This window comes from Vulpes lagopus, chromosome 4 (genome assembly GCF_018345385.1).
Source record: "Vulpes lagopus strain Blue_001 chromosome 4, ASM1834538v1, whole genome shotgun sequence".
In the NCBI taxonomy this organism is placed as follows: domain Eukaryota; kingdom Metazoa; phylum Chordata; class Mammalia; order Carnivora; family Canidae; genus Vulpes; species Vulpes lagopus.
The window spans coordinates 6,989,455-7,008,362 of record NC_054827.1 but is presented as its reverse complement, the minus strand read 5'-3'; the positions used below and the strand labels follow the sequence as shown (position 1 = coordinate 7,008,362).

The 18,908-nt window shown below is 37.8% G+C and overlaps 1 protein-coding gene across 3 annotated transcripts in view; it reads right to left on the bottom strand.

Moving 5' to 3' along the window:
* NEIL3 (nei like DNA glycosylase 3) overlaps window positions 1–18,908 on the bottom strand; it is a 141,792-nt gene that overhangs the window by 88,094 nt on the left and 34,790 nt on the right. The window contains exon 1 of one of the 3 annotated variants that reach the window (XM_041752577.1): window positions 18,287–18,400. The exons of 1 other annotated variant lie outside the window; for it this stretch is intronic. The gene's annotated coding sequence lies outside the window, so the exon portion shown is untranslated. Of the gene's footprint in view, window positions 1–457; window positions 744–18,286; window positions 18,401–18,908 lie in introns of those variants that run through there. One more of the 3 variants, XM_041752574.1, reaches the window with a different exon arrangement.

Below are 18,908 nucleotides of genomic sequence, written 5' to 3'. Positions count from 1 at the left end.
TTTTCCAAAGCCATCCAATGCTCCTCGGGGGTTATGCGCAGGCTAAATGATATTAGCATATTTAGATATTTAGACAATGTCTGCTATAAGGAGTCAGGATGTGGAGATAGACAAAATGTAAGCTATTATTATTATTGATGCAGAATTAAAAGGGTTCAGGTCTACTATCTCAGCCATATTTTAAATATAATGACTTAGGGCCGCCTGGGCGGCTCAGCGGTTGAGCACCTGCCTTGGGCTCAGGTCGTGACCCCAGTGTCCTGGGATCGCGAGTCCTGCATCGAGCTCCCTGCACGCAGGGAGCCTGCTTCTCCCTCTGCCTGTGTCTCTGCCTCTCTCTCTTTCTCTCTCTGTGTGTCTCTCGAGAATAAAAAAATAAAAAAGACGTTAAATATAATGAATGAAAAGGCAAAAATGCCAGCATTTCCGTGGCATTCATTACAAAGAATACACTGACCTGCAGGAGAAGAACCGCTAAGGCTAGCAGGGTGGCCGCGATGATGCATGCTCTGGGCCAAGCCCCGCCGCCTCGAAAGAGCACACAGCTGCCTTGGGGTTGCTCAGCTTGGGGTTGCTCAGCGCTGGCGTCTCATTCACATAAACAAGTTGCCTTTTTCGGGAGTAAAAACCAGGGCCTGCAACGCCCGGTAAAGCAGGCGCCGCGGCTCCTCCCGGCGGAGCATCCCGGCCGGGCTCGCAGGTCCGGCAGCGCCCCCTGGAGGCCGGTGCTCAGATAGCAGCCCCTCCGGCCGCAGGAGCCAGAGGTCCCCCGGGTCATCATCCTGGGGATGAGCTGCAAAGACCATTGGGGCGACCGGCTAGACAGCAAGAGAAATGGCACGAGGCAGACTCCCTTAATGATTCCCGCAGCTTCCAAGCGCTGAGAATGCTCCCATCGGTAAAGGAGGGTGGCACCTGGGAATTCCCTCCCTGTAAGTCAGGGAAATCCTTCAAAGATTGGAATGTCTTCCCTATGGGGACATGCGAAGATATTTAGATGGTGGGAAAAAAAACAACAAAGCAAACCAAACATGCATGCCAGCTTTTAAAAGGCAGTATTAAAAAATAAATTAAATAAATAAATAAAATAAATAAAAGGCAGTATTATTGCCTCTGCCACCTGCCAGATTTGAGGATGCAAATGACAAGCACCCCATGAGCACAGCCTAGGATAAGTGCTAGTGATCCTATTTGTTATGACGAAAGGCTGTCCTGTTTGTTGGTTCATTTGCCACTGATAAATTTTTGATGGAGCCAAATTATCCCTGGGCTCTGACCAAATTACACAGGACATTGTTCATTCATATTTTAAGGTGACCCCAAAATACATAATAGTCCAAAGATAAGTGGGAAATATTATCAGCCGGCTACCTGTTCTTTTTAATTGTGCACAGATGCAATTATTCTCTTAAATGGAGTTGGGGTGGGGGGGGTTCTCTGGGTGGCTCCGTGGTTTGGCACCTGCCTTTGGCTCAGGGCGTGATCCTGGAGTCCTGGGATCGAGTCCTCGCATCGAGTCCCACATCAGGCTCTCTGCATGGAGCCTGCTTCTCCCTCTGCCTGTGTCTCTGCTTCTCTCTCTCTCTCTCTCTCTCTCTCTCTCTGTGTCTCTCTGTATCTGAATGAATAGATAAAATCTTTAAAAAAATAAATAAATGGAGTTGGGTAAGAGATGCCTCCTGAAGTGCTGGAAATTCTGCAAGGGTAAATTAAGAGTGGCAGGAATAAGTGCATGAGAGGCATTAAATGCAATTAATATTTTCAGGCCATGGCAAGGGGGGGTGTAGAGGCATACTGAGGTCTTCCTCGTCTCAGGATTTCTGCAGGTTTTTGGTTCCCTGCCATTCACTGTGTCTGGGCAGCTTGTTTAGTGCACCTTGACAGCAACAAGTCTCCTGGTGTTAGCTTAAAATCTTTTGTTGAAAGTGTGAGTTAATACTAGGGTTTTTTTTTTAAGATTTATTTTTTGTATTTATTTGGAGAGAGAGCACACAGAGGGAGAGGGAGAAGCAGGATCCCTGCTGAGCAGTGAGCCCAACACGGGGCTCGATCCTAGGACCCTGGGTCATGACCTAAGCCGAAGGCAGACGCTTAACTGACTGAGCCACCCAGGTGTCCCAAAACTAGTTTTAATAACAGATCCACGCAAAAGCTGTTAAAATAAAATAATATCAGAACAAGTTTGTCTTCTTCACTTACCAACCACAGCAGAAATCAAATTCACAGCTTCACAAGTATTTTCACTCAAGTAGCTATGTAACTGCACATAATATCATAACGATTTAATAGCTCTAAAGACCAATATTTTGTGAAGTGCATACGTCCACACCAGGCATGAGGCACTATGTTAATAAAACAGACATGGACTTTCCCCCTTGTGGAGCCTGGAGGATAATTTGTAGTCATAGATTTGGTTAATCTGTCACTGGTGTTTGAATAAAAAAGAGTTTAGGGTGCTTAAAAAGGATTGGTTTGGAGTAGAAAGTTAGATGCCCATGGCTTGTGTCAGGCAATGGCAGAGTAAGGGAGCCCATGGTAATAACTAAGATGGAGCCATACGGGGGTAAGGGCGGGGATGGTGGGATCGTTGCGCACCAGGCACTGAGTTGAACGCCCGCAGGGATTATCCAACTGGATCCTCACACGGTCTGCTGAGGTTTTCATGTGAAGACATGCACATCTAAGGATACACAACAGGTTTAAAATTGAGGGGCTTGCCCAGGTCACACAACTTGTAAGTGTGGATTTTGATGTTTCTCACTCAAACTCAAGAAAAACTAGAAAATGGAAGATTTTTTTAAAAAAAAGAGTTAAAATAATGAGGGCCTTGATAGACACAGATAGATATTATTAAAAGCACAGAGATGCCAGTGATAGGCATTGTCATGGGACTCAAGGATTGCGACCCCCATTACCCTCTGTGTGCTTTGTTTTACTGCTATTACAAACCAACTTCTCCTGCTAATGCTCATTCCAGAAAGATGTCTCCAGAATGTTAAAATGAGTAGACATGAACCTGAAAGGTTGAACTGTCAGGAGCAATCTCCTGGTTTTCAAAAAAAAAAACAAAAACAAAAAACAAAACAACCCCCCCCCCCCCCCGCCCAAAACCTCTTCCACTGTTTGTTCACAAATCATTCAGTCAAGAGCAAGGCATCAGAAATTCCTAGCAGGAGGCAAAACGGAGGTCAGAGATGACAAGCCCCGCCCCCCCACGACATCCACGCTCCTGCTTCCTATGCTTTCAGTTGCCTGCGGCCAACCACGGTCCAGAAGTAGATGATCCTCCTGACTTTGGGTCAGAAGGTCAAAGGAACCTAATGCCAAGTCACAAGGCCTCCGTCATTCACCTCACTGCGTCTCATCACATAGGCATTTTATCATCTCACGTCAGGACAGGAAGGGTGAGTATCATATAAGATATTTGGAGAGAGAGAGAGAGAGAGAGAGAGACCACATTCACTGAGCTTTTATCATACTATATTGTCATAATTGTTCGATTCTAATTATTAATTATTGCTGTTAACCTCTTGCTGTGCCTCATTTATAAGCAGCTTTGTCACAAGTATGCACGTCTAGGAGAAAACATAGTGTGTACAGGTTTGGGTGGGTACCGTCTGCCATTTTGGGCATCCACTGGGGGTCTTGGCACAGATCCTCGGTGGATCAGGGAGGACCGCTGTACGCAGCCAGTGGGCACTCAGCTAAAAGAAGCTTAGAGAATGAAAACAAAACACAACACAACAAAACAAAAAGCCTTTGCCTCCTTTCCCTCATAATAAAATGCTGACACCACCTTAATTATAGTGTTATACACAGTGCTTTTGGACCACTGCTTCGCCATATGGGACTGAGGACCATAAATAGGTTATGTATTGGTTCTTAGGAAAAAAAAATTAGAATATAATCTTTGCGAAAATCATATTTTTATGAGCCTGCTGAAGAGTAGCTGAATGTTGAATCAAATCACGAATTCTCAAGACCATCATAATCAGAGTAGGCAAAGTATATATTTGCTCAGGGAAACATCTGTTAAGGAATTTCTCCTGAGTCTCATCAGTAGTTGGCAAGCTTTACGGCTTTAACTATGTTTTCATTATTGGCCTGTCTGCAGAATAGTTTACACGGGTTGTCCTTCTATCATTAATTCACTGGTAGAGAAATAACCTTTCTCATGGCCTGCCATGGTTGATAATGCTCACGACAACATTTAAATTTTAAAAAATCACTCACTGATTTGTATTTTACTCAATTGTAGTCTCGAATTTTATGTCCAGGCAAAGAGGTTTGAAAAGGATATAAATAGTAAGTTATGAAATGAGCGTGAATCAACCATGGTGTTTCCATTTACAGCTCAGCTACTTCGGGACTGTTGCAGAAACTGTATCTTTACTTTATAACGCTTTGTTCACGGCGATCAGGCCAGCATTTCTAACACCACGCGGTGAAATTACTGAAATTGGCTAAATTGTATACATAGAAAAATCTTTTTTAGTCCAAATGGAGGCACTTTCCAGCAACATATATTTTCATCGAATTGTCAAATCAGCTACAGGAGAGGGAAAAAAAAAAAAACCAACAGAGGAAAACCAGCAAATCACCTTCTTTGACACATTTATCTCATAGATGTGTATCACCGATGGCCCAAATTGCAGAAACAACGGACTCCTGGGGATATATTTGACATTAAATACATCTATGACCAGGATCATCTTATTTTCTTTCTAGATTCCTATTTGGCGTTTCCCATGTGTAATATAGTCAGTAAAACACTATCTCAATATACCCACACATTTTCTGCCTTTTACAGTTGATTTGCAGGCAAATTAATTTTGGAAATTGCTATAAGAATACTTAACATGATTTGTCCTCTCAACAAATTTCGATGTATACGATACAGTCTGGTTAACTGTCGGCATCGTGTTGTATATCAGATCTCTAGAACTTATCTATCTTGTACAGACGAAATGTTATAGTTGTCGAACAACTCCACATTTCCCCTCACCCTCAGGCTTCTAGCAACTGGCATTCTCGCCTCTGCTTCTATGAATCTGAGTAGTATTTTAGTTATCTCTTCTAAGTTGAATTGTGCAGTATTTATCTTTTTGTAACTGGCTTCTTCCATGTAGCTTCCTGTCCTCTAGGTTCATCCATACTGTTGCATCTTGCAGGATTTCCTTCTTTAAGACTAAATGATACTCCACTGTGTGTATATATCACATTTTATTTATCCATTCATCTGTCAAGGGCCATTCAGGTTATTTCCCTATTTTGGCTATTGTGAATAACACTCCAACGGACACGGCGGTGCAGATACCTCTTTGAGAAGCTCATTTCAATTTGACGATGTGGAGAAATTGGAACCTTGCACCATATTGGCGGGAATGTGAAATAGCACAGCTGCTTTGGAAAACAGTATGGAAGTTCCGCAAAATATTAAAAATAGAACTACTATTTTTACTGTATGACCCAGCAATTCTCCCTCTTGGTATACATGCAAGTGAATTATTTTTTCAATGGTTCTTGCTAATACCATATTGCAATACCATTGAATATTGCTAATATGGCATATTAGCAGCTCTAACAGTTTTCTCTGGTCAAAATATTGATATAACTTGGTCAAAAGATAAGCATGAGCAAGAACGAAAGTAGTGTTTCTCTTGTGTGCAATATCAACCTGCGGTTGTTGATGCTATTATTAAGTTTCAGTAATTGTTTAGGTCATCAATCTCTGGCAAGAACCTTTCAGGGTGCTTGATGGTAGTGCACGCATCAAGCTGTGCTACATTAAAAAATGATGAATCTCTGTCCAGGTAAAGCTCTGCCCTTTGGCTATCATAATGTATCACCATTTTGTTTAAAAATAGGTATTTGCTATGCTAAGTAGCAAAAGGGTACATGAGATTTTAGAAACAAATGAGATGTTGGCACCAGCTAATATAGGAACTTATGTAGTTGAAAGTGTGATGGAAAGTCTAGAGAAAATGATCATGGTTACCTGTGAAATAAATGGTAAATTAAGATCATTGTGATGGGCTACTTAAATGACCAAAGATTATTTATTTAAAATCATGCTTTTCACAGAATAACTCAATTTTAACTTTCAATTTCTACTCTTAACTTTTTTTTAAGATTTTATTTATTTATTTGAGAGAGAGAGAGAGCACAGAGAAAGAGGGAGAGGGAGAAGCAGACCCCACGCTGAGCAGGGAGCCCAACACAAAGCTTGACCCCAGGACCCTGAGACCATGACCTGAACCCAAGGCAGACACTTAACCGACTGCGCCACCCAGGTGCCTCTCGACTTCTACTCTTAAAAAATAAAAGTCTCTGTGTCTTACCGAAATACAACTACATCATCATACGTATTTTTGGTAACTTGTAAAATTCAGAGGGCTCTCTTTCTAATCCTTTCTGTTAGGTTCATTAAGCTATTAGCCACATTGTGGTCTTGTTATTTTAATTTTGGACAGGAGAATTTTATTTTTGATAGGAAACTTTTTTTCCTAAACATACAACAGAAATGACTTTATCTCCTCTCTGCTGATTGGTTCATAAGGCAGCTAGCTGTATGTCACACCTAGGGATCCTTCCTTATTAATCCAAGGTGGCATTTTAAGGATATTTTGAAGGAAATCTGTGCAGTGCTTGCTACAATTCCTTTTATCTTTTTTTTTCAATTCCTTTTATCTTATTTTATTTTTTTGTCTTACGTATTTTTTCCTGCATCTATTTTTTCTATTACAGCTATGTTAGTTCTGGCTCGATTATCATTTTTTTTGTTTAAGGAACATGGTACAACCTCTATTTTTATTAGCAAATCTTTTGAGATATGTAGAAGAGTATGGAAACAAGAAAACCATCATCTAAGAAAATACCATGGAGCTTTATCAAGTCTTTAAGAATTTAATAGATTCAGATTTTTCAAAAAAAACAATGATTAAGGCAAGAGCTATAGCGTTTTGGCTACTTTTTACAGACAGCCTCTTCCCTCCATTCCTATCCTGCCCATTAGAATGTTTGTGAATTTCGTGTACACACTTAAACTATTACTGCATAAGGATTTATGGATGCGCACCATGTGATGTTTTGTGTATTTTCAGTTTATACAAATAGTCTGAGACTGTGAATATCATTATTTAGCTTGCCTTTATTTTTCAGTATTCTATTTTTTTTAATTTCACCATGTTAATACATATATCCCTGGTTCATTCATTTTAAGGACTACATGTTATTGTTCTGATGAAGTAGATCACATTTTATGTAATGAGCAATTTTGCCTGGGTCCAATTTTTTTTATAAACATGAATGTCCCACAATATGTCCACTTGCCACATATGCTAGGGTTTCTCTAGAAGAATATATACCTAACCATTCAATTGTTGTGCATATCTACAACTTGACTAGGATACCATCACGTTGCCCTCCTGGATGTTTGTATTACTACACTTTGGGCAGTGCATAAAAGTTCCCCATTTTCCCACAAGCTTACCAATGGTTAATATCAAATATTTTTAACCTGTCATTCTGATGAACATGAAAAAATATTTTACTATGGTTTTGTTTTCCATTCCCTTACTTAAAAATGAGCTAGAGTATCTTTTCATATATTTGTTGGACATTAGTGTATCACTAGATTGCATATTCACATCCTTTTCTCACTTTTTTGGTTGTTTGACTATTTTCTGGTTAATTAGTAGAAGCTCCATACATATTCTTACAACTAATCATTGTCAGTTACATGAATTGCAAACACTCTTTCCCAATGGATAACTGATCTTTCTCATTTGTGTATAGTCTCTATTGTTGAAGGGTTAAAGATTTAATGTATTCAAATTCATCAGTCTTCCCTTTTATCTTTTGAGCTTTTGAATAATTAAAAAAATTTTTTTTTCATCTTATTTTTTTTTTTTAGAGAGACAGAGAGAACCATGTGGGGGAGAGAGGCAGAAGGAGAATCTTAAGCAGGTGCCATGTCCAGTGCAGAGCCTGTCAAGGGGCTCAATCTCACAACTCTGAGATCACCACCTAAGTTGAAATCAATAATCTGATGCTTAACCAACTGAGCCATGCAAGCACCCTATGCTTTTGGATTCTTTTTTAAAGATTTTATTTATTCATCAGAGACACAAAAAGAGAGAGAGGCAGAGACACAAGCAGAGGGAGAAGCAGGCTCCATGCAGAAGCCCGACGTGGGACTCCATCCTGGGTCTCCAGGATCAGGCCCTGGGCTGAAGGCAGGTGCTAAACCACTGAGCCACCCTGACTGCACCCTATGCTTTTGAGTCATGTTTAAGAAATCTTTTCCTACCTTGTTGCCATAAAGATATTCTATTATGTTTTCTTTCAAAAGCTTTTCAGATTAGGTCTTTCATCATTTAGAATGGATTATAAGGTATATCTCCTATTTTAATTATGTATGACAAAAACTGTTTTCACAGTAAATTTTATTGGAGAACACATGCTTCTCTTATTTTTAATACATCTTCTGAAGCCCTCCATCGAGTTTCTAAACATACATGGGTCTCTTTTGTCCTCTCAATTGTTCTTTTTTTAAAAAATTTAATTTTGTTTCATTACTCTTCTATGTGAATTTCAGGATAAGATTGTCAAGTTTTATGAAAAAAATGGAATTTTACTTGGAATTGAGTTGAAATCACTAATTGGTTTGAAAGGAATTATATTTTTATAATATTGTAACTCTCAACCATGAGCATGATTTATATCCATTTACACAACTCCTTATTTATATTACTCAACATGATATTATAATTTCTGTTAGACTTATTCCTAGCTATTAGAGTTGTATGGAGATTTTGTTTGGCTTTGATATTTGGCCCAAACCAGATATTTCATGTGACCATATTTCATTGGTCTGTAGAACATTAAGTAGCTGCAAGCCAACTTCTGGCTTCTGGCTTCTGGTGTTATTTCTGGTATCCCTGAACTTGAGTATGATCAGTAATTTTGTGATCTCAAGGTTTCTTTCATACTTACACAGAGTTACAACATCAGTAATACAAATAAGACATGTTATTTGGATTTACTGTGAATATCTGAATGTTCATTTACAAATATGTGTAAATATTCTAAATGTTATTCCGAGCAAAAATTCTCCTTATGTTGTTTTTGTGGTGAAAATCTGTTATTTTGAAATGAAAATGTTTATTATTGCAGGAGTACAATGTTGTAGCAGCTAATAATGACTTAAATGTTAATATCATGAAAAAAACTGTTATAAACTTTCAAATAGTTAAATATGCAAAACAATAAACTTGAAGATTAAATTAGAATCCAAGAATGAAATTCAAATATTGACAGAGTATGTTAGCTCCATAAGAAAGAGTATTCAATACTTTTTGAACTGACAGTGGTTTGTACAATTTAAATAATATAATGAGGAATGTTAGTGATTATATGATAATTCTAATCTCCGTGCAATTGTTCAGTGCACAGTATTGAAAAATTGAAATGAAGGAAACAAAGAACTCTAAATTTTAGATATTTAACTCCCTTTATGAGTTTTTCTTCTTAAGCAACTGAAATTGAATAGTGGCTGTGCAAACACCCTAGCAGATGAAATTATGGAGAAATAATATTTCCTACACTATGAAATTTAAAAAATAATTTTGAAAATAAGCCTTTCAAATACTAAAACTGTAAGAACATTTATATTTTTTAAATCAAGGTTGAGGTTTGTTCTTGTATTCTAGAAATTCATCTCTGGTCATCATATTTGGCTTTGTCTCCACTGTAGTTATATATTGATTTTAACAATAAGGCACTTGATCTTTTTAAGATGTTGAGGAATGTTCCCTCTATCCCTACACTCTGAAGAGTTTTGATCAGGAATGGATGCTGTATTTTGTCAAATGCTTTCTCTACATCTAATGAGAGGATCATATGGTTCTTGGTTTTTCTCTTGCTGATATGATGAATCACATTGATGGTTTTACGAGTGTTGAACCAGCCTTGTGTCCCAGGGATAAATCCTACTTGGTCATGGTGAATAATTTTCTTAATGTGTTGTTGGATCCTATTGGCTAGTATCTTGTTGAGAATTTTTGCATCCATGTTCATCAGGGACATTGGTCTGTAATTCTCCTTTTTGGTGGGGTCTTTGTCTGGTTTTGGAATTAAGGTGATGCTGGCCTCATAGAACGAATTTGGAAGTACTCCATCTCTTTCTATCTTTCCAAACAGCTTTTGTAGAATAAGTATGATTTCTTCTTTAAACGTTTGATAGAATTCCCCTGGGAAGCCATCTGGCCCTGGACTCTTGTGTCTTGGGAGGTTTTTGATGACTGCTTCAATTTCCTCCCTGGTTATTGGCCTGTTCAGGTTTTCTATTTCTTCCTGTTCTAGTTTTGGTAGTTTGTGGCTTTCCAGGAATGCGTCCACTTCTTCTAGATTGCCTAATTTATTGGCGTATAGCTGTTCATAATATGTTTTTAAAATCGTTTGTATTTCCTTGGTGTTGGTAGTGATCTCTCCTTTCTCATTCATGATTTTATTAATTTGAGTCTTCTCTCTCTTCTTTTTAATAAGGCTGGCTAATGGTTTATCTATCTTATTAATTTTTTCAAAGAACCAACTCCTGGTTCTGTTGATCTGTTCCACAGTTCTTCTGGTCTTTTTTTTATTATTACTTAAATTCAATTTGCCAACATAGAGTATAACACCCAGAGGCACTTGATCTTTAACTAAAATATACACTTGATGCACCTTTATAAGATACTAGAAATAGCATGTAATAGTATGTAGATGCTAGATGTATTGATGTCATGGTTAATATAATCTTACTTTTTTTTAATTCTAATAGCTAGTTATTAGGGTATTATTGAGTCATATCCTGATCTTTTATCTAGGAAAGTTGATGAGTTCATTAATTCAAGTAGTATGTAGATTCTTGATTGTTTAGTGTGAAAAATAATATTGCCTGTAACTGAAGACAGAATTGCCTCTTCTTTTTTTTTGCCTCTTTTTTTTAAGTTTTATATACATGGTGTATTTTCCATATCCAATTGGAGTAACGGCAGTAGAGGACATCTTGCCTCGTTCCTATCCCTATGGAAACTTACAATTTTGCCCATATCTATCATGATTTTTTATTGTCTTAGGTGTTTTTGTCATGAATGAGTATTGATTTTAGTGAATGCTGTTTTAGTATCTACTGAAGTAAAAAGATCTCTCCTTTAATCCATCAATATGGTTTATTTGATTAACTTATTTTTATGTTGAAACATCCTTAAAATTTTTGGAAATGGCCTACTAGCCTACTAGTTGTCACATATTTAAAAATATATATACACTGGGGCAGATGACTTGAATAAATAAATATTAAAGAAAAAATATATATGTACTGTACTTGGAAAAAGCTATAAAAGTGTCTAACTTTTTTCTTTCGTTATGGTTTTTTATGGGGGATAAAGCATTATTTTTGATTGCCTTCAGTGATGCTAATAGTTATTGCTCATTCACCTTTTCAAATTTATACAGAAAAAATGGTGATTTATCTATTTACTAGAAAGTTATCACTACTATTTATGTTTTTAAATACAATCCCATAAAGTTGTTCCTAGCATTGCCTTAGAATTAAAAAAAAAAAATCCTAATGTATCTATAGTTATATTCGCTTTATTCCCAATAATAATTTGGTCTCTCTCTCCTTCTGTAATAAGTATTACTGGGGAAAAAAACAACAAATTTGCTTTGTTAAAATCCTGATACTGGCTTTGTTGATTGTTGTCAGAGAACATGTTCTCTTTGATGCTGATTCTTTGAAATTTGTTGAGACTTTTTGTGACATTATGAGATGGAACATCATATGGATACTTGAAAGGAATTTTTATAAAACCATTCTCAGAGTTCCTTGGAAAAGTGGTTGGTCCCATGGCCGGGGCAGGGAAAATGAAAGATAAGTCTGAGGCATCCTTGGGTGTGAGAAAGTAAGAAAGTTCTCAAAAAAAAAAGATTGGGCTAAGGAGCCAGCCTTTAGAGGTCTCAATGACTCATGGTGTAACAATTTAGCCAAAACATAAATAATAACTGTAACTAGATTTTAACCTGTAGAATAAAGAGATATCCATGAGCCCACGGTAACACCAACAAATAAATAAATAGGTGGAAAGAAGGAATGACTCTGTCTTACAAAAAAATTCCAATAATAAATGTGCAAGAGAAGGAAATGGCTCGCCTTTAGAATACCACAGTAAACACGATTGCAGGCAAGATTCACCAATGTGTGCTCACAATACCAGGTAATACTGAGGAGAAACACAATACTTGCCTACTCACAAAATATCTCCCTCAAGATATTTGATTAAAAAAGAGGAAATTATAACTTTATAGTGAAAAATCCTGATAGACACCAGCTTAAGCAAATGATGGAAGTTAACACCCACAGTAATAAGACATATGGGCGTTATGAACTCCGGATGGGAGGTATTGAAAGGGGCACAACATGAGTATGATAGTCTTGCCAAAAATGCATAAACTCTAGCTAATCGTGAGTAAACATCAGACAAACCCAAACTGAGAGAGATTCTACAAAATAACTAACTGGAACTCTCCCAAAGTGTAATGTTCGTGAAAGATAAGGAAAGGCTACAAAACTGCTGCAGGCTGAAGCCCAAGGAGCAATGAGTAAGTGTGGTTTCCTGTCTCGGACACTGCACACAAGGACATTAGTGGGAAAACTGGTCAAATGAAAGAATACATAGCTTGTGTTTCTTGTATGCAGGATTTCTATATATTTACTAGAATAGACTTCTGTTTGAACATAGTAAGTCTTTTTTGTTTAATCACTTTCTGTTACAATTGTATGAAAATTATCTACTATTACTATGGGATTATCACTTCTGTTAATAACTCTTTGTTTTTCTTTATGGATTTTGAGGCTGTGTGCTTAGACAAGCCCATAGTTTTTCTATTTCATGGAGGATTCTCTGTTCCTTTGATCCCCATTAATGCCTTTTGCATTTAATGTTATTTTGTCTAATTTTTTAAAAAATATTTTATTTATTTATTTATTCATGAGAGACAGAGACAGAGGCAGAGACAGAGGCAGAGGGAGAAGCAGGCTCTCTGTGGGGAGCCCGATGAGGGACTCAATCCCAGGACCCCCGGGATCATGCCCTGAGCCAAAGGCAAACACTCAATCACTGAGCCACCCACATGGCCCAATTTTATCTAATTTTAATATTACTAGAATGTATTTCTTTTAATCATTATTTTCAAAGTATCGTTTTCCCATTCTTTCATTTTCACCTTTTCTATATGTTTTTGTTCAATGTGTATTTCTTGCAAGGAGCTTATAGCTAGTTTAGAAAATATAGTCACAATTTGTATCTTTTCATATAAAAGTTTAATCCATTACTATTTATTATAATTACTGATATATCTTAGCCTTTAAAAAAACATGTCTTGTGTGTTTAGTATCCATGCCAGTGTTCAACATCTCTTCTCCCTTTCTTCAGAGTGAATAGACTTTTTGGGTGGGCACATGGCTGGCTGCAATAAATATTACATGTCCTAGCCATTCTGGAGTTAAGTGTGAGTATGTGACTAAATTTGGCCAGTAGGATATAATGTGAATCAGTCTCCCACAGTCTTCCTTAGAAGTCAGCGGGGGATGACCTTTCCTCTTCTTTATCCTTCTGTCATCATTGAGCCTGATATATGGATGCTTCCTTAGACCATGAGGATGAAGTCCATACCTTAGGGATGGCTGAATGGTGAGACAGATAACCTCACAGGATAGCTCTCAATTGAGTAACCACACCAGCTCTGGACATTTTTGGACATTTATGCGATTAACATGAGTACAAAATAAACACCTTCCATATCTAAATCAATATGTGTAGTGTATGTGTGTGTGTGTGTGTGCACATTTCCTGTAGATGAATCCAATCTTAACATATATACTATTTCTCCCATATTTTTTCTCCTTCTGTGACTTTTATTTTGGTTGATAATTTTCCACACTCCCTTCTTTTTTTCTCAGCACGCATGGAGAAGAATATATATGTTATTCTTACTTCTTCAGCAAACATATTTCATTATATATTTTAAAATAAAGTCAAAAGTTATTTCTATCTTCTCTTAACCAAGATGTAGTCGATATTACAGGCAAACAGGCATTGAATTTCACTGTCCCTGTGTTTATCATTATCCAGACTCATTGGTAACCAACAGAACTTTCTGTTATGGTAGAAATGTTCTGTATCTGAACTGTCTAAAGTGGTAGCCACATATGGCTATTGAGCATTTGAAATGCATTTAATGTGACTGAGGAGATGAATTTTAAATTTTATCTAATTTAAATCTACTTAAAATTAAATTTTAATAGTCACATTTAGCTAGTAGTTAAAATATAGGACTATGCATGTAGAGTTTTAATTTTCATTTTATCTCTATCATTTAAACAAGAGATGAGTCAGGACATATCTAAGCTGTGTTTCCTATCTCTCTCTTCACCTATGACACTTTCAGGGTCTTCCTTCAATTCCATTATCATTCATTCATTACCCTCCTTTCCTCATGGACTCAAAAATATTCTATCTCAAATCATCTAACCTAAGCCCTTTATTTGACAGGTAGGGAAAAAAGTAGAAGAAAAAATAAATTTTATTTGTTTTATGTGACATTCATATTCTGTTCTGGTTACTGACTTTTACATTTTTTTTTAAGATTTTGTTTATTTATTCATGAGAAACACACAGAGAAAGAGAGAGAGGCAGAGACACAGGCAGAGGGAGAAGCAGGGAGCCCAATGGGGGACTCGATCCCGGGACCCTCGGGATCACACCCTGGGCTAAAGGCTCAACCACTGAGCCACCCAGGGATCCCCCTGGTTACAGACTTTTAAAACCTTAATTTCAACATACTTGTCTAATATGACCACAGTAAACATTGCTTGTAGTAACTGTCTATTGATTAAGATTAGAAATATTCTTTTTTTTGTATTGAGAATTTTTTTATAGTATGTTATTCCATAAATCTAACAGGAAATGCTGAAATGTGCCATATATTAACAGTACTAGTATGTCAATCTTCACTGGAGAATCTTAAAATGGTAAAGTGAATGAACATCACTCTCAATATAAGTTTAAATTGCTCTTATAAATACAGGACGTTAGTAGATTTCCTATAACTACAGTTGTATTGTTTGAGTTTGATATGAATAATCTGGCATAAAATACTGTAACATCCAATTTAAGAGGGAAAAAAACAGGCAAAATACATTCCAACTCTAAAGATTTGTTTATATTGTTCAATACTAGTCTCACTAAAATAATGGATAATATGGCATAGACTTTAGGAAGACTAGAAGCAGTGAAATGACTGCAAAATTACCAGTTTTTTTTGTGGTAGAGGCCATAAAGGTTTATGTCTAAGCATCCTGAAATGCTGACAAAGAAACTTCTTTTTGGCAACAGAAAGCGCTGCCTGGTAATTTTACAATTTTTAAAAAGTCAGAAGTAAGGCCTTTAAATATTTAAATCTCATTAGACTAGAATAGAAATTTAGAGCTCTTGGAGACCTTAGAAATGATCAAATCCAATCCTTTCACAAGTAATGACACTGAATTTTAAGGAAGTTAACTAACTTCCCTTAGAAAACACAGCAAATTAGCCAGAATCAGAAGTATTACTGCAGCCCACTGTTGCTTGTCAAGTATGCTGTCCACTGACCAGGCTGTGTCTCTAGACATCGTGTCCATTGAGAATGTATTTTAAGGAATATGAGACGGTACTTCTACCACAGGATTTATTCTACAGGAAAGCACGTGTATCTTTTGCTTAATTTGTAGGACAGGATAGAGGGTACAGCGTCTCTGCATCATCATTCCTATGGGCTGAATAAAATTTTTGCTGCCACTCATTAAAGATAAAAGGAGCATTGTTGTTAACTAGATTTTCCCGCCTCAACATGTCTGCCACTTTCTCTGTGAATGTTATTAACCCATTTCTCTGCCATTTGACTGTCATCATCAGCCAACAGAGCATTTTTCTTCAGGAGAGGGGTTATTTCTTCAATGAGACAACTGATCAAAACCCAAGTAAAATAAAATGGAGAGATCCGTGACCTCCCTGTGGTAAAAGTAATCCTGACATTCTTCATGGATGCAGCCAACAGGATGTCTAGATATATAGCGTAATCCACCAAATTAGTAGGGTCAAAAGACAGGAAGATCTTACATGAGAAGAGTATTGATTGGCTGAGCCCAAGAAGGCCATCAATAACTTCTATGATTAAAGACTGACGTAACATGAGGGATGGCTTTTCTGTTTGTTTGTTTTGTTTGGTTTGGTTTTGGTTTTTTTTAGATAGAGTTATTTTATGAGAGAGAGAACATGAGCAGAGGAATAGAGGGAGACAGAATCTGAACCAGGCTCAGCACTGAGCTCAGAGCCCAGCAGGGGGCTCAATCTCATGAGCCTGAGATCATGACCTGAGCTGAAACCAATAGTGGGAAACTCAGCCAACTGCTACACCAAGGCGCCCCTACACAAGGGATGACTTCTGAGGAAGTTACAAAGGTGGCATCAGGTGCTCAGCTGAGAGTCAAAACTGAAGCTAGTAGGGGCGCGATGATTCATAAGAATAGAGTGGCCTGAGGATTGGAAGTCTCCCTGTAGCTGAGGGACGGATGAAATGGCAATGAGCCGTGAGTGACCCAAAAGCAGGATTTGGCCAGAGAGAACCATTTGGAGGTTAGATTCCAGGGATGAGAAGATGCTTCACTGGTTTTCTCCAGAGAAACAGAACCAATATAGTATGAATCTGTAGACAAATAGATGATACATAGATAGAGAAACACTATGGGCTGAATTGAGTCCCTCCTAAATTCATATGATGAAGTCCTAACCCCCAGTGTGATGATATTTACACATTGGGGAGGTAACTGGGTCTAAATGAGGTCATGAGGGCCCTCAAGATGGAATTAGTGCCCTTAAAAGAGGAGATCCCCGAGAGTTTACTCTCCCTTCCTCTCTGCATGTGAGGGTACTGGGCATACACATCGTCTGAAAGCCAGAAAAGTCTTCAAGGAAGACCCTTCCAGAGCCTAAATCTTGGACTTTCCAGCCCCAAGAACTGTGAGACATAAATTTCTGTGGTTTAAGCCACCCCACCTAAGACATTTTATTATGACAGTGAGAGCAGATTGAGTGTGGGAGAGATTGATTGATGATTGACTGAGACCTCGAGGAATTGGCTTATGTGATACTGTGAGGTCCTGTAAGTCAGGTTTATGTGGAGGAGGCCAAACAGGCTGGAAACTAAGGCAATGGTTGGTGTCCCAGTCTTGAGTTTGAAATCCATAGAGCAAGGAGGCAGGCTAGAAGCTCCAACAGGACTGGATGCTGCAGTGTTGAGGCAGGGATGGATTGTAGAAATGAAAACAAGAATCTGCCTTTGGAGTTGATGGTGAGTGCATGGAGAGCTACACCACTGGGTGAGTCATTCAGAGAAGTCACCCATTTGGTGGGGACACTAGGTGGGTCATGTAATGAAGGTACTGTTCTCACTCTTACAATACATTCAGAATCTTCTTGCATTTTCTCTCCTTAATGGCCCAAAATGTAGCACAAACAATGCGTACCTCATTACATGTTCAGTGTATTTTAAGTTTAGTCACTTTGCTGTATTTTTTTCATTTGCAATCACAATATTTAATACTATCATATAACTTTTTCCTTGTGGCCTACCCATAGACTGTTTTCTTAAAACTACATTCACTACGGCCAATACTACCATCATTTCAAATTTACTGAGTGGTCAGGAAATATCATGGTATTACATGTAAGTAGCCTCCTGTTCCAAGGATCTATCTTTGATTTTAAAAAAGCAGTTGGCTTTGTTATCTGTATTATAAAATCTAAAAACAAAAGCAATGCACCGATGATTATGCAGAGGGAGCCCCTGCTTTGTATTTGCAAATCCGTAGATCCGACATACACATTTATCTGCAGCTTCAGCATAATTAAGTTGGGAAGAAGCCATTTGCACCATAGTAATACTGATCTACATTTAAACACAGAAAGACTCTTGGCTCTGATTCCAAGTTGACAATAGCCTTACTCGAGAAAAATATAAACGTTCATCCAAGAGAAATATTGACATAAAAAATTAAATGTGCAAATCTTATCTACAACAAAAATATAAAATTAAATTGTCTTCGGAGCAGTTGAAGAAACACAGTGCTACTATTAAAATGCTGCCTCTTTTATACTGTATATATGTTGTAATAAAATATAGCAATCCAACCCATACACAGTACCTTCCCATCAGCTCTTTGCTTGAAACAATCCAGTCAAGCTTCATACAGCAGGTGCATTTTTACTTTACGTATTAGAAGTACTGGCTTAAAAGTTCATGAAACCAGAGGATTTTTAGGAACATGCCTCCTGGATGTTACACCATAGACTAACGTTTGTACTCAAAGAGAAGTAGGGTTAGTCTATTTTAGGAAACTCCGGTCTGTAAAGGGAAAAAAAACAACTGCTCACGGATTGGTTGATGGTAGATGGCTGTCACAGGGCATTAGCACGGAATTCCTTACACCACGTCTTCTCCCTCTCTGCCTGTTTAACTTCTGGGGCTCCGATACATGGAGTCAAAGAAATGCAGACGCAGCCCAGCAGAAGCACATTGGGGTGTTTCAGTCTTCCCCCGTAATACAGCTCCTTGGATTACACTAAATATATGGCTCTCGTCTAGACGTAGTGCTTGAAAGACATTACACTCGTCTCCCGCTTGCCACACTTTCATGGGACTATAATGAATTAGTCTTCCGATGCCTCAAATGTCTTTAGAAAGTTTTATATGTTGTATTTATTGCAGATCTTCCCCAGTACACTGAAAAGGTATATCCAAGTAACTTTAAAGCCTTCCTTCGAAAT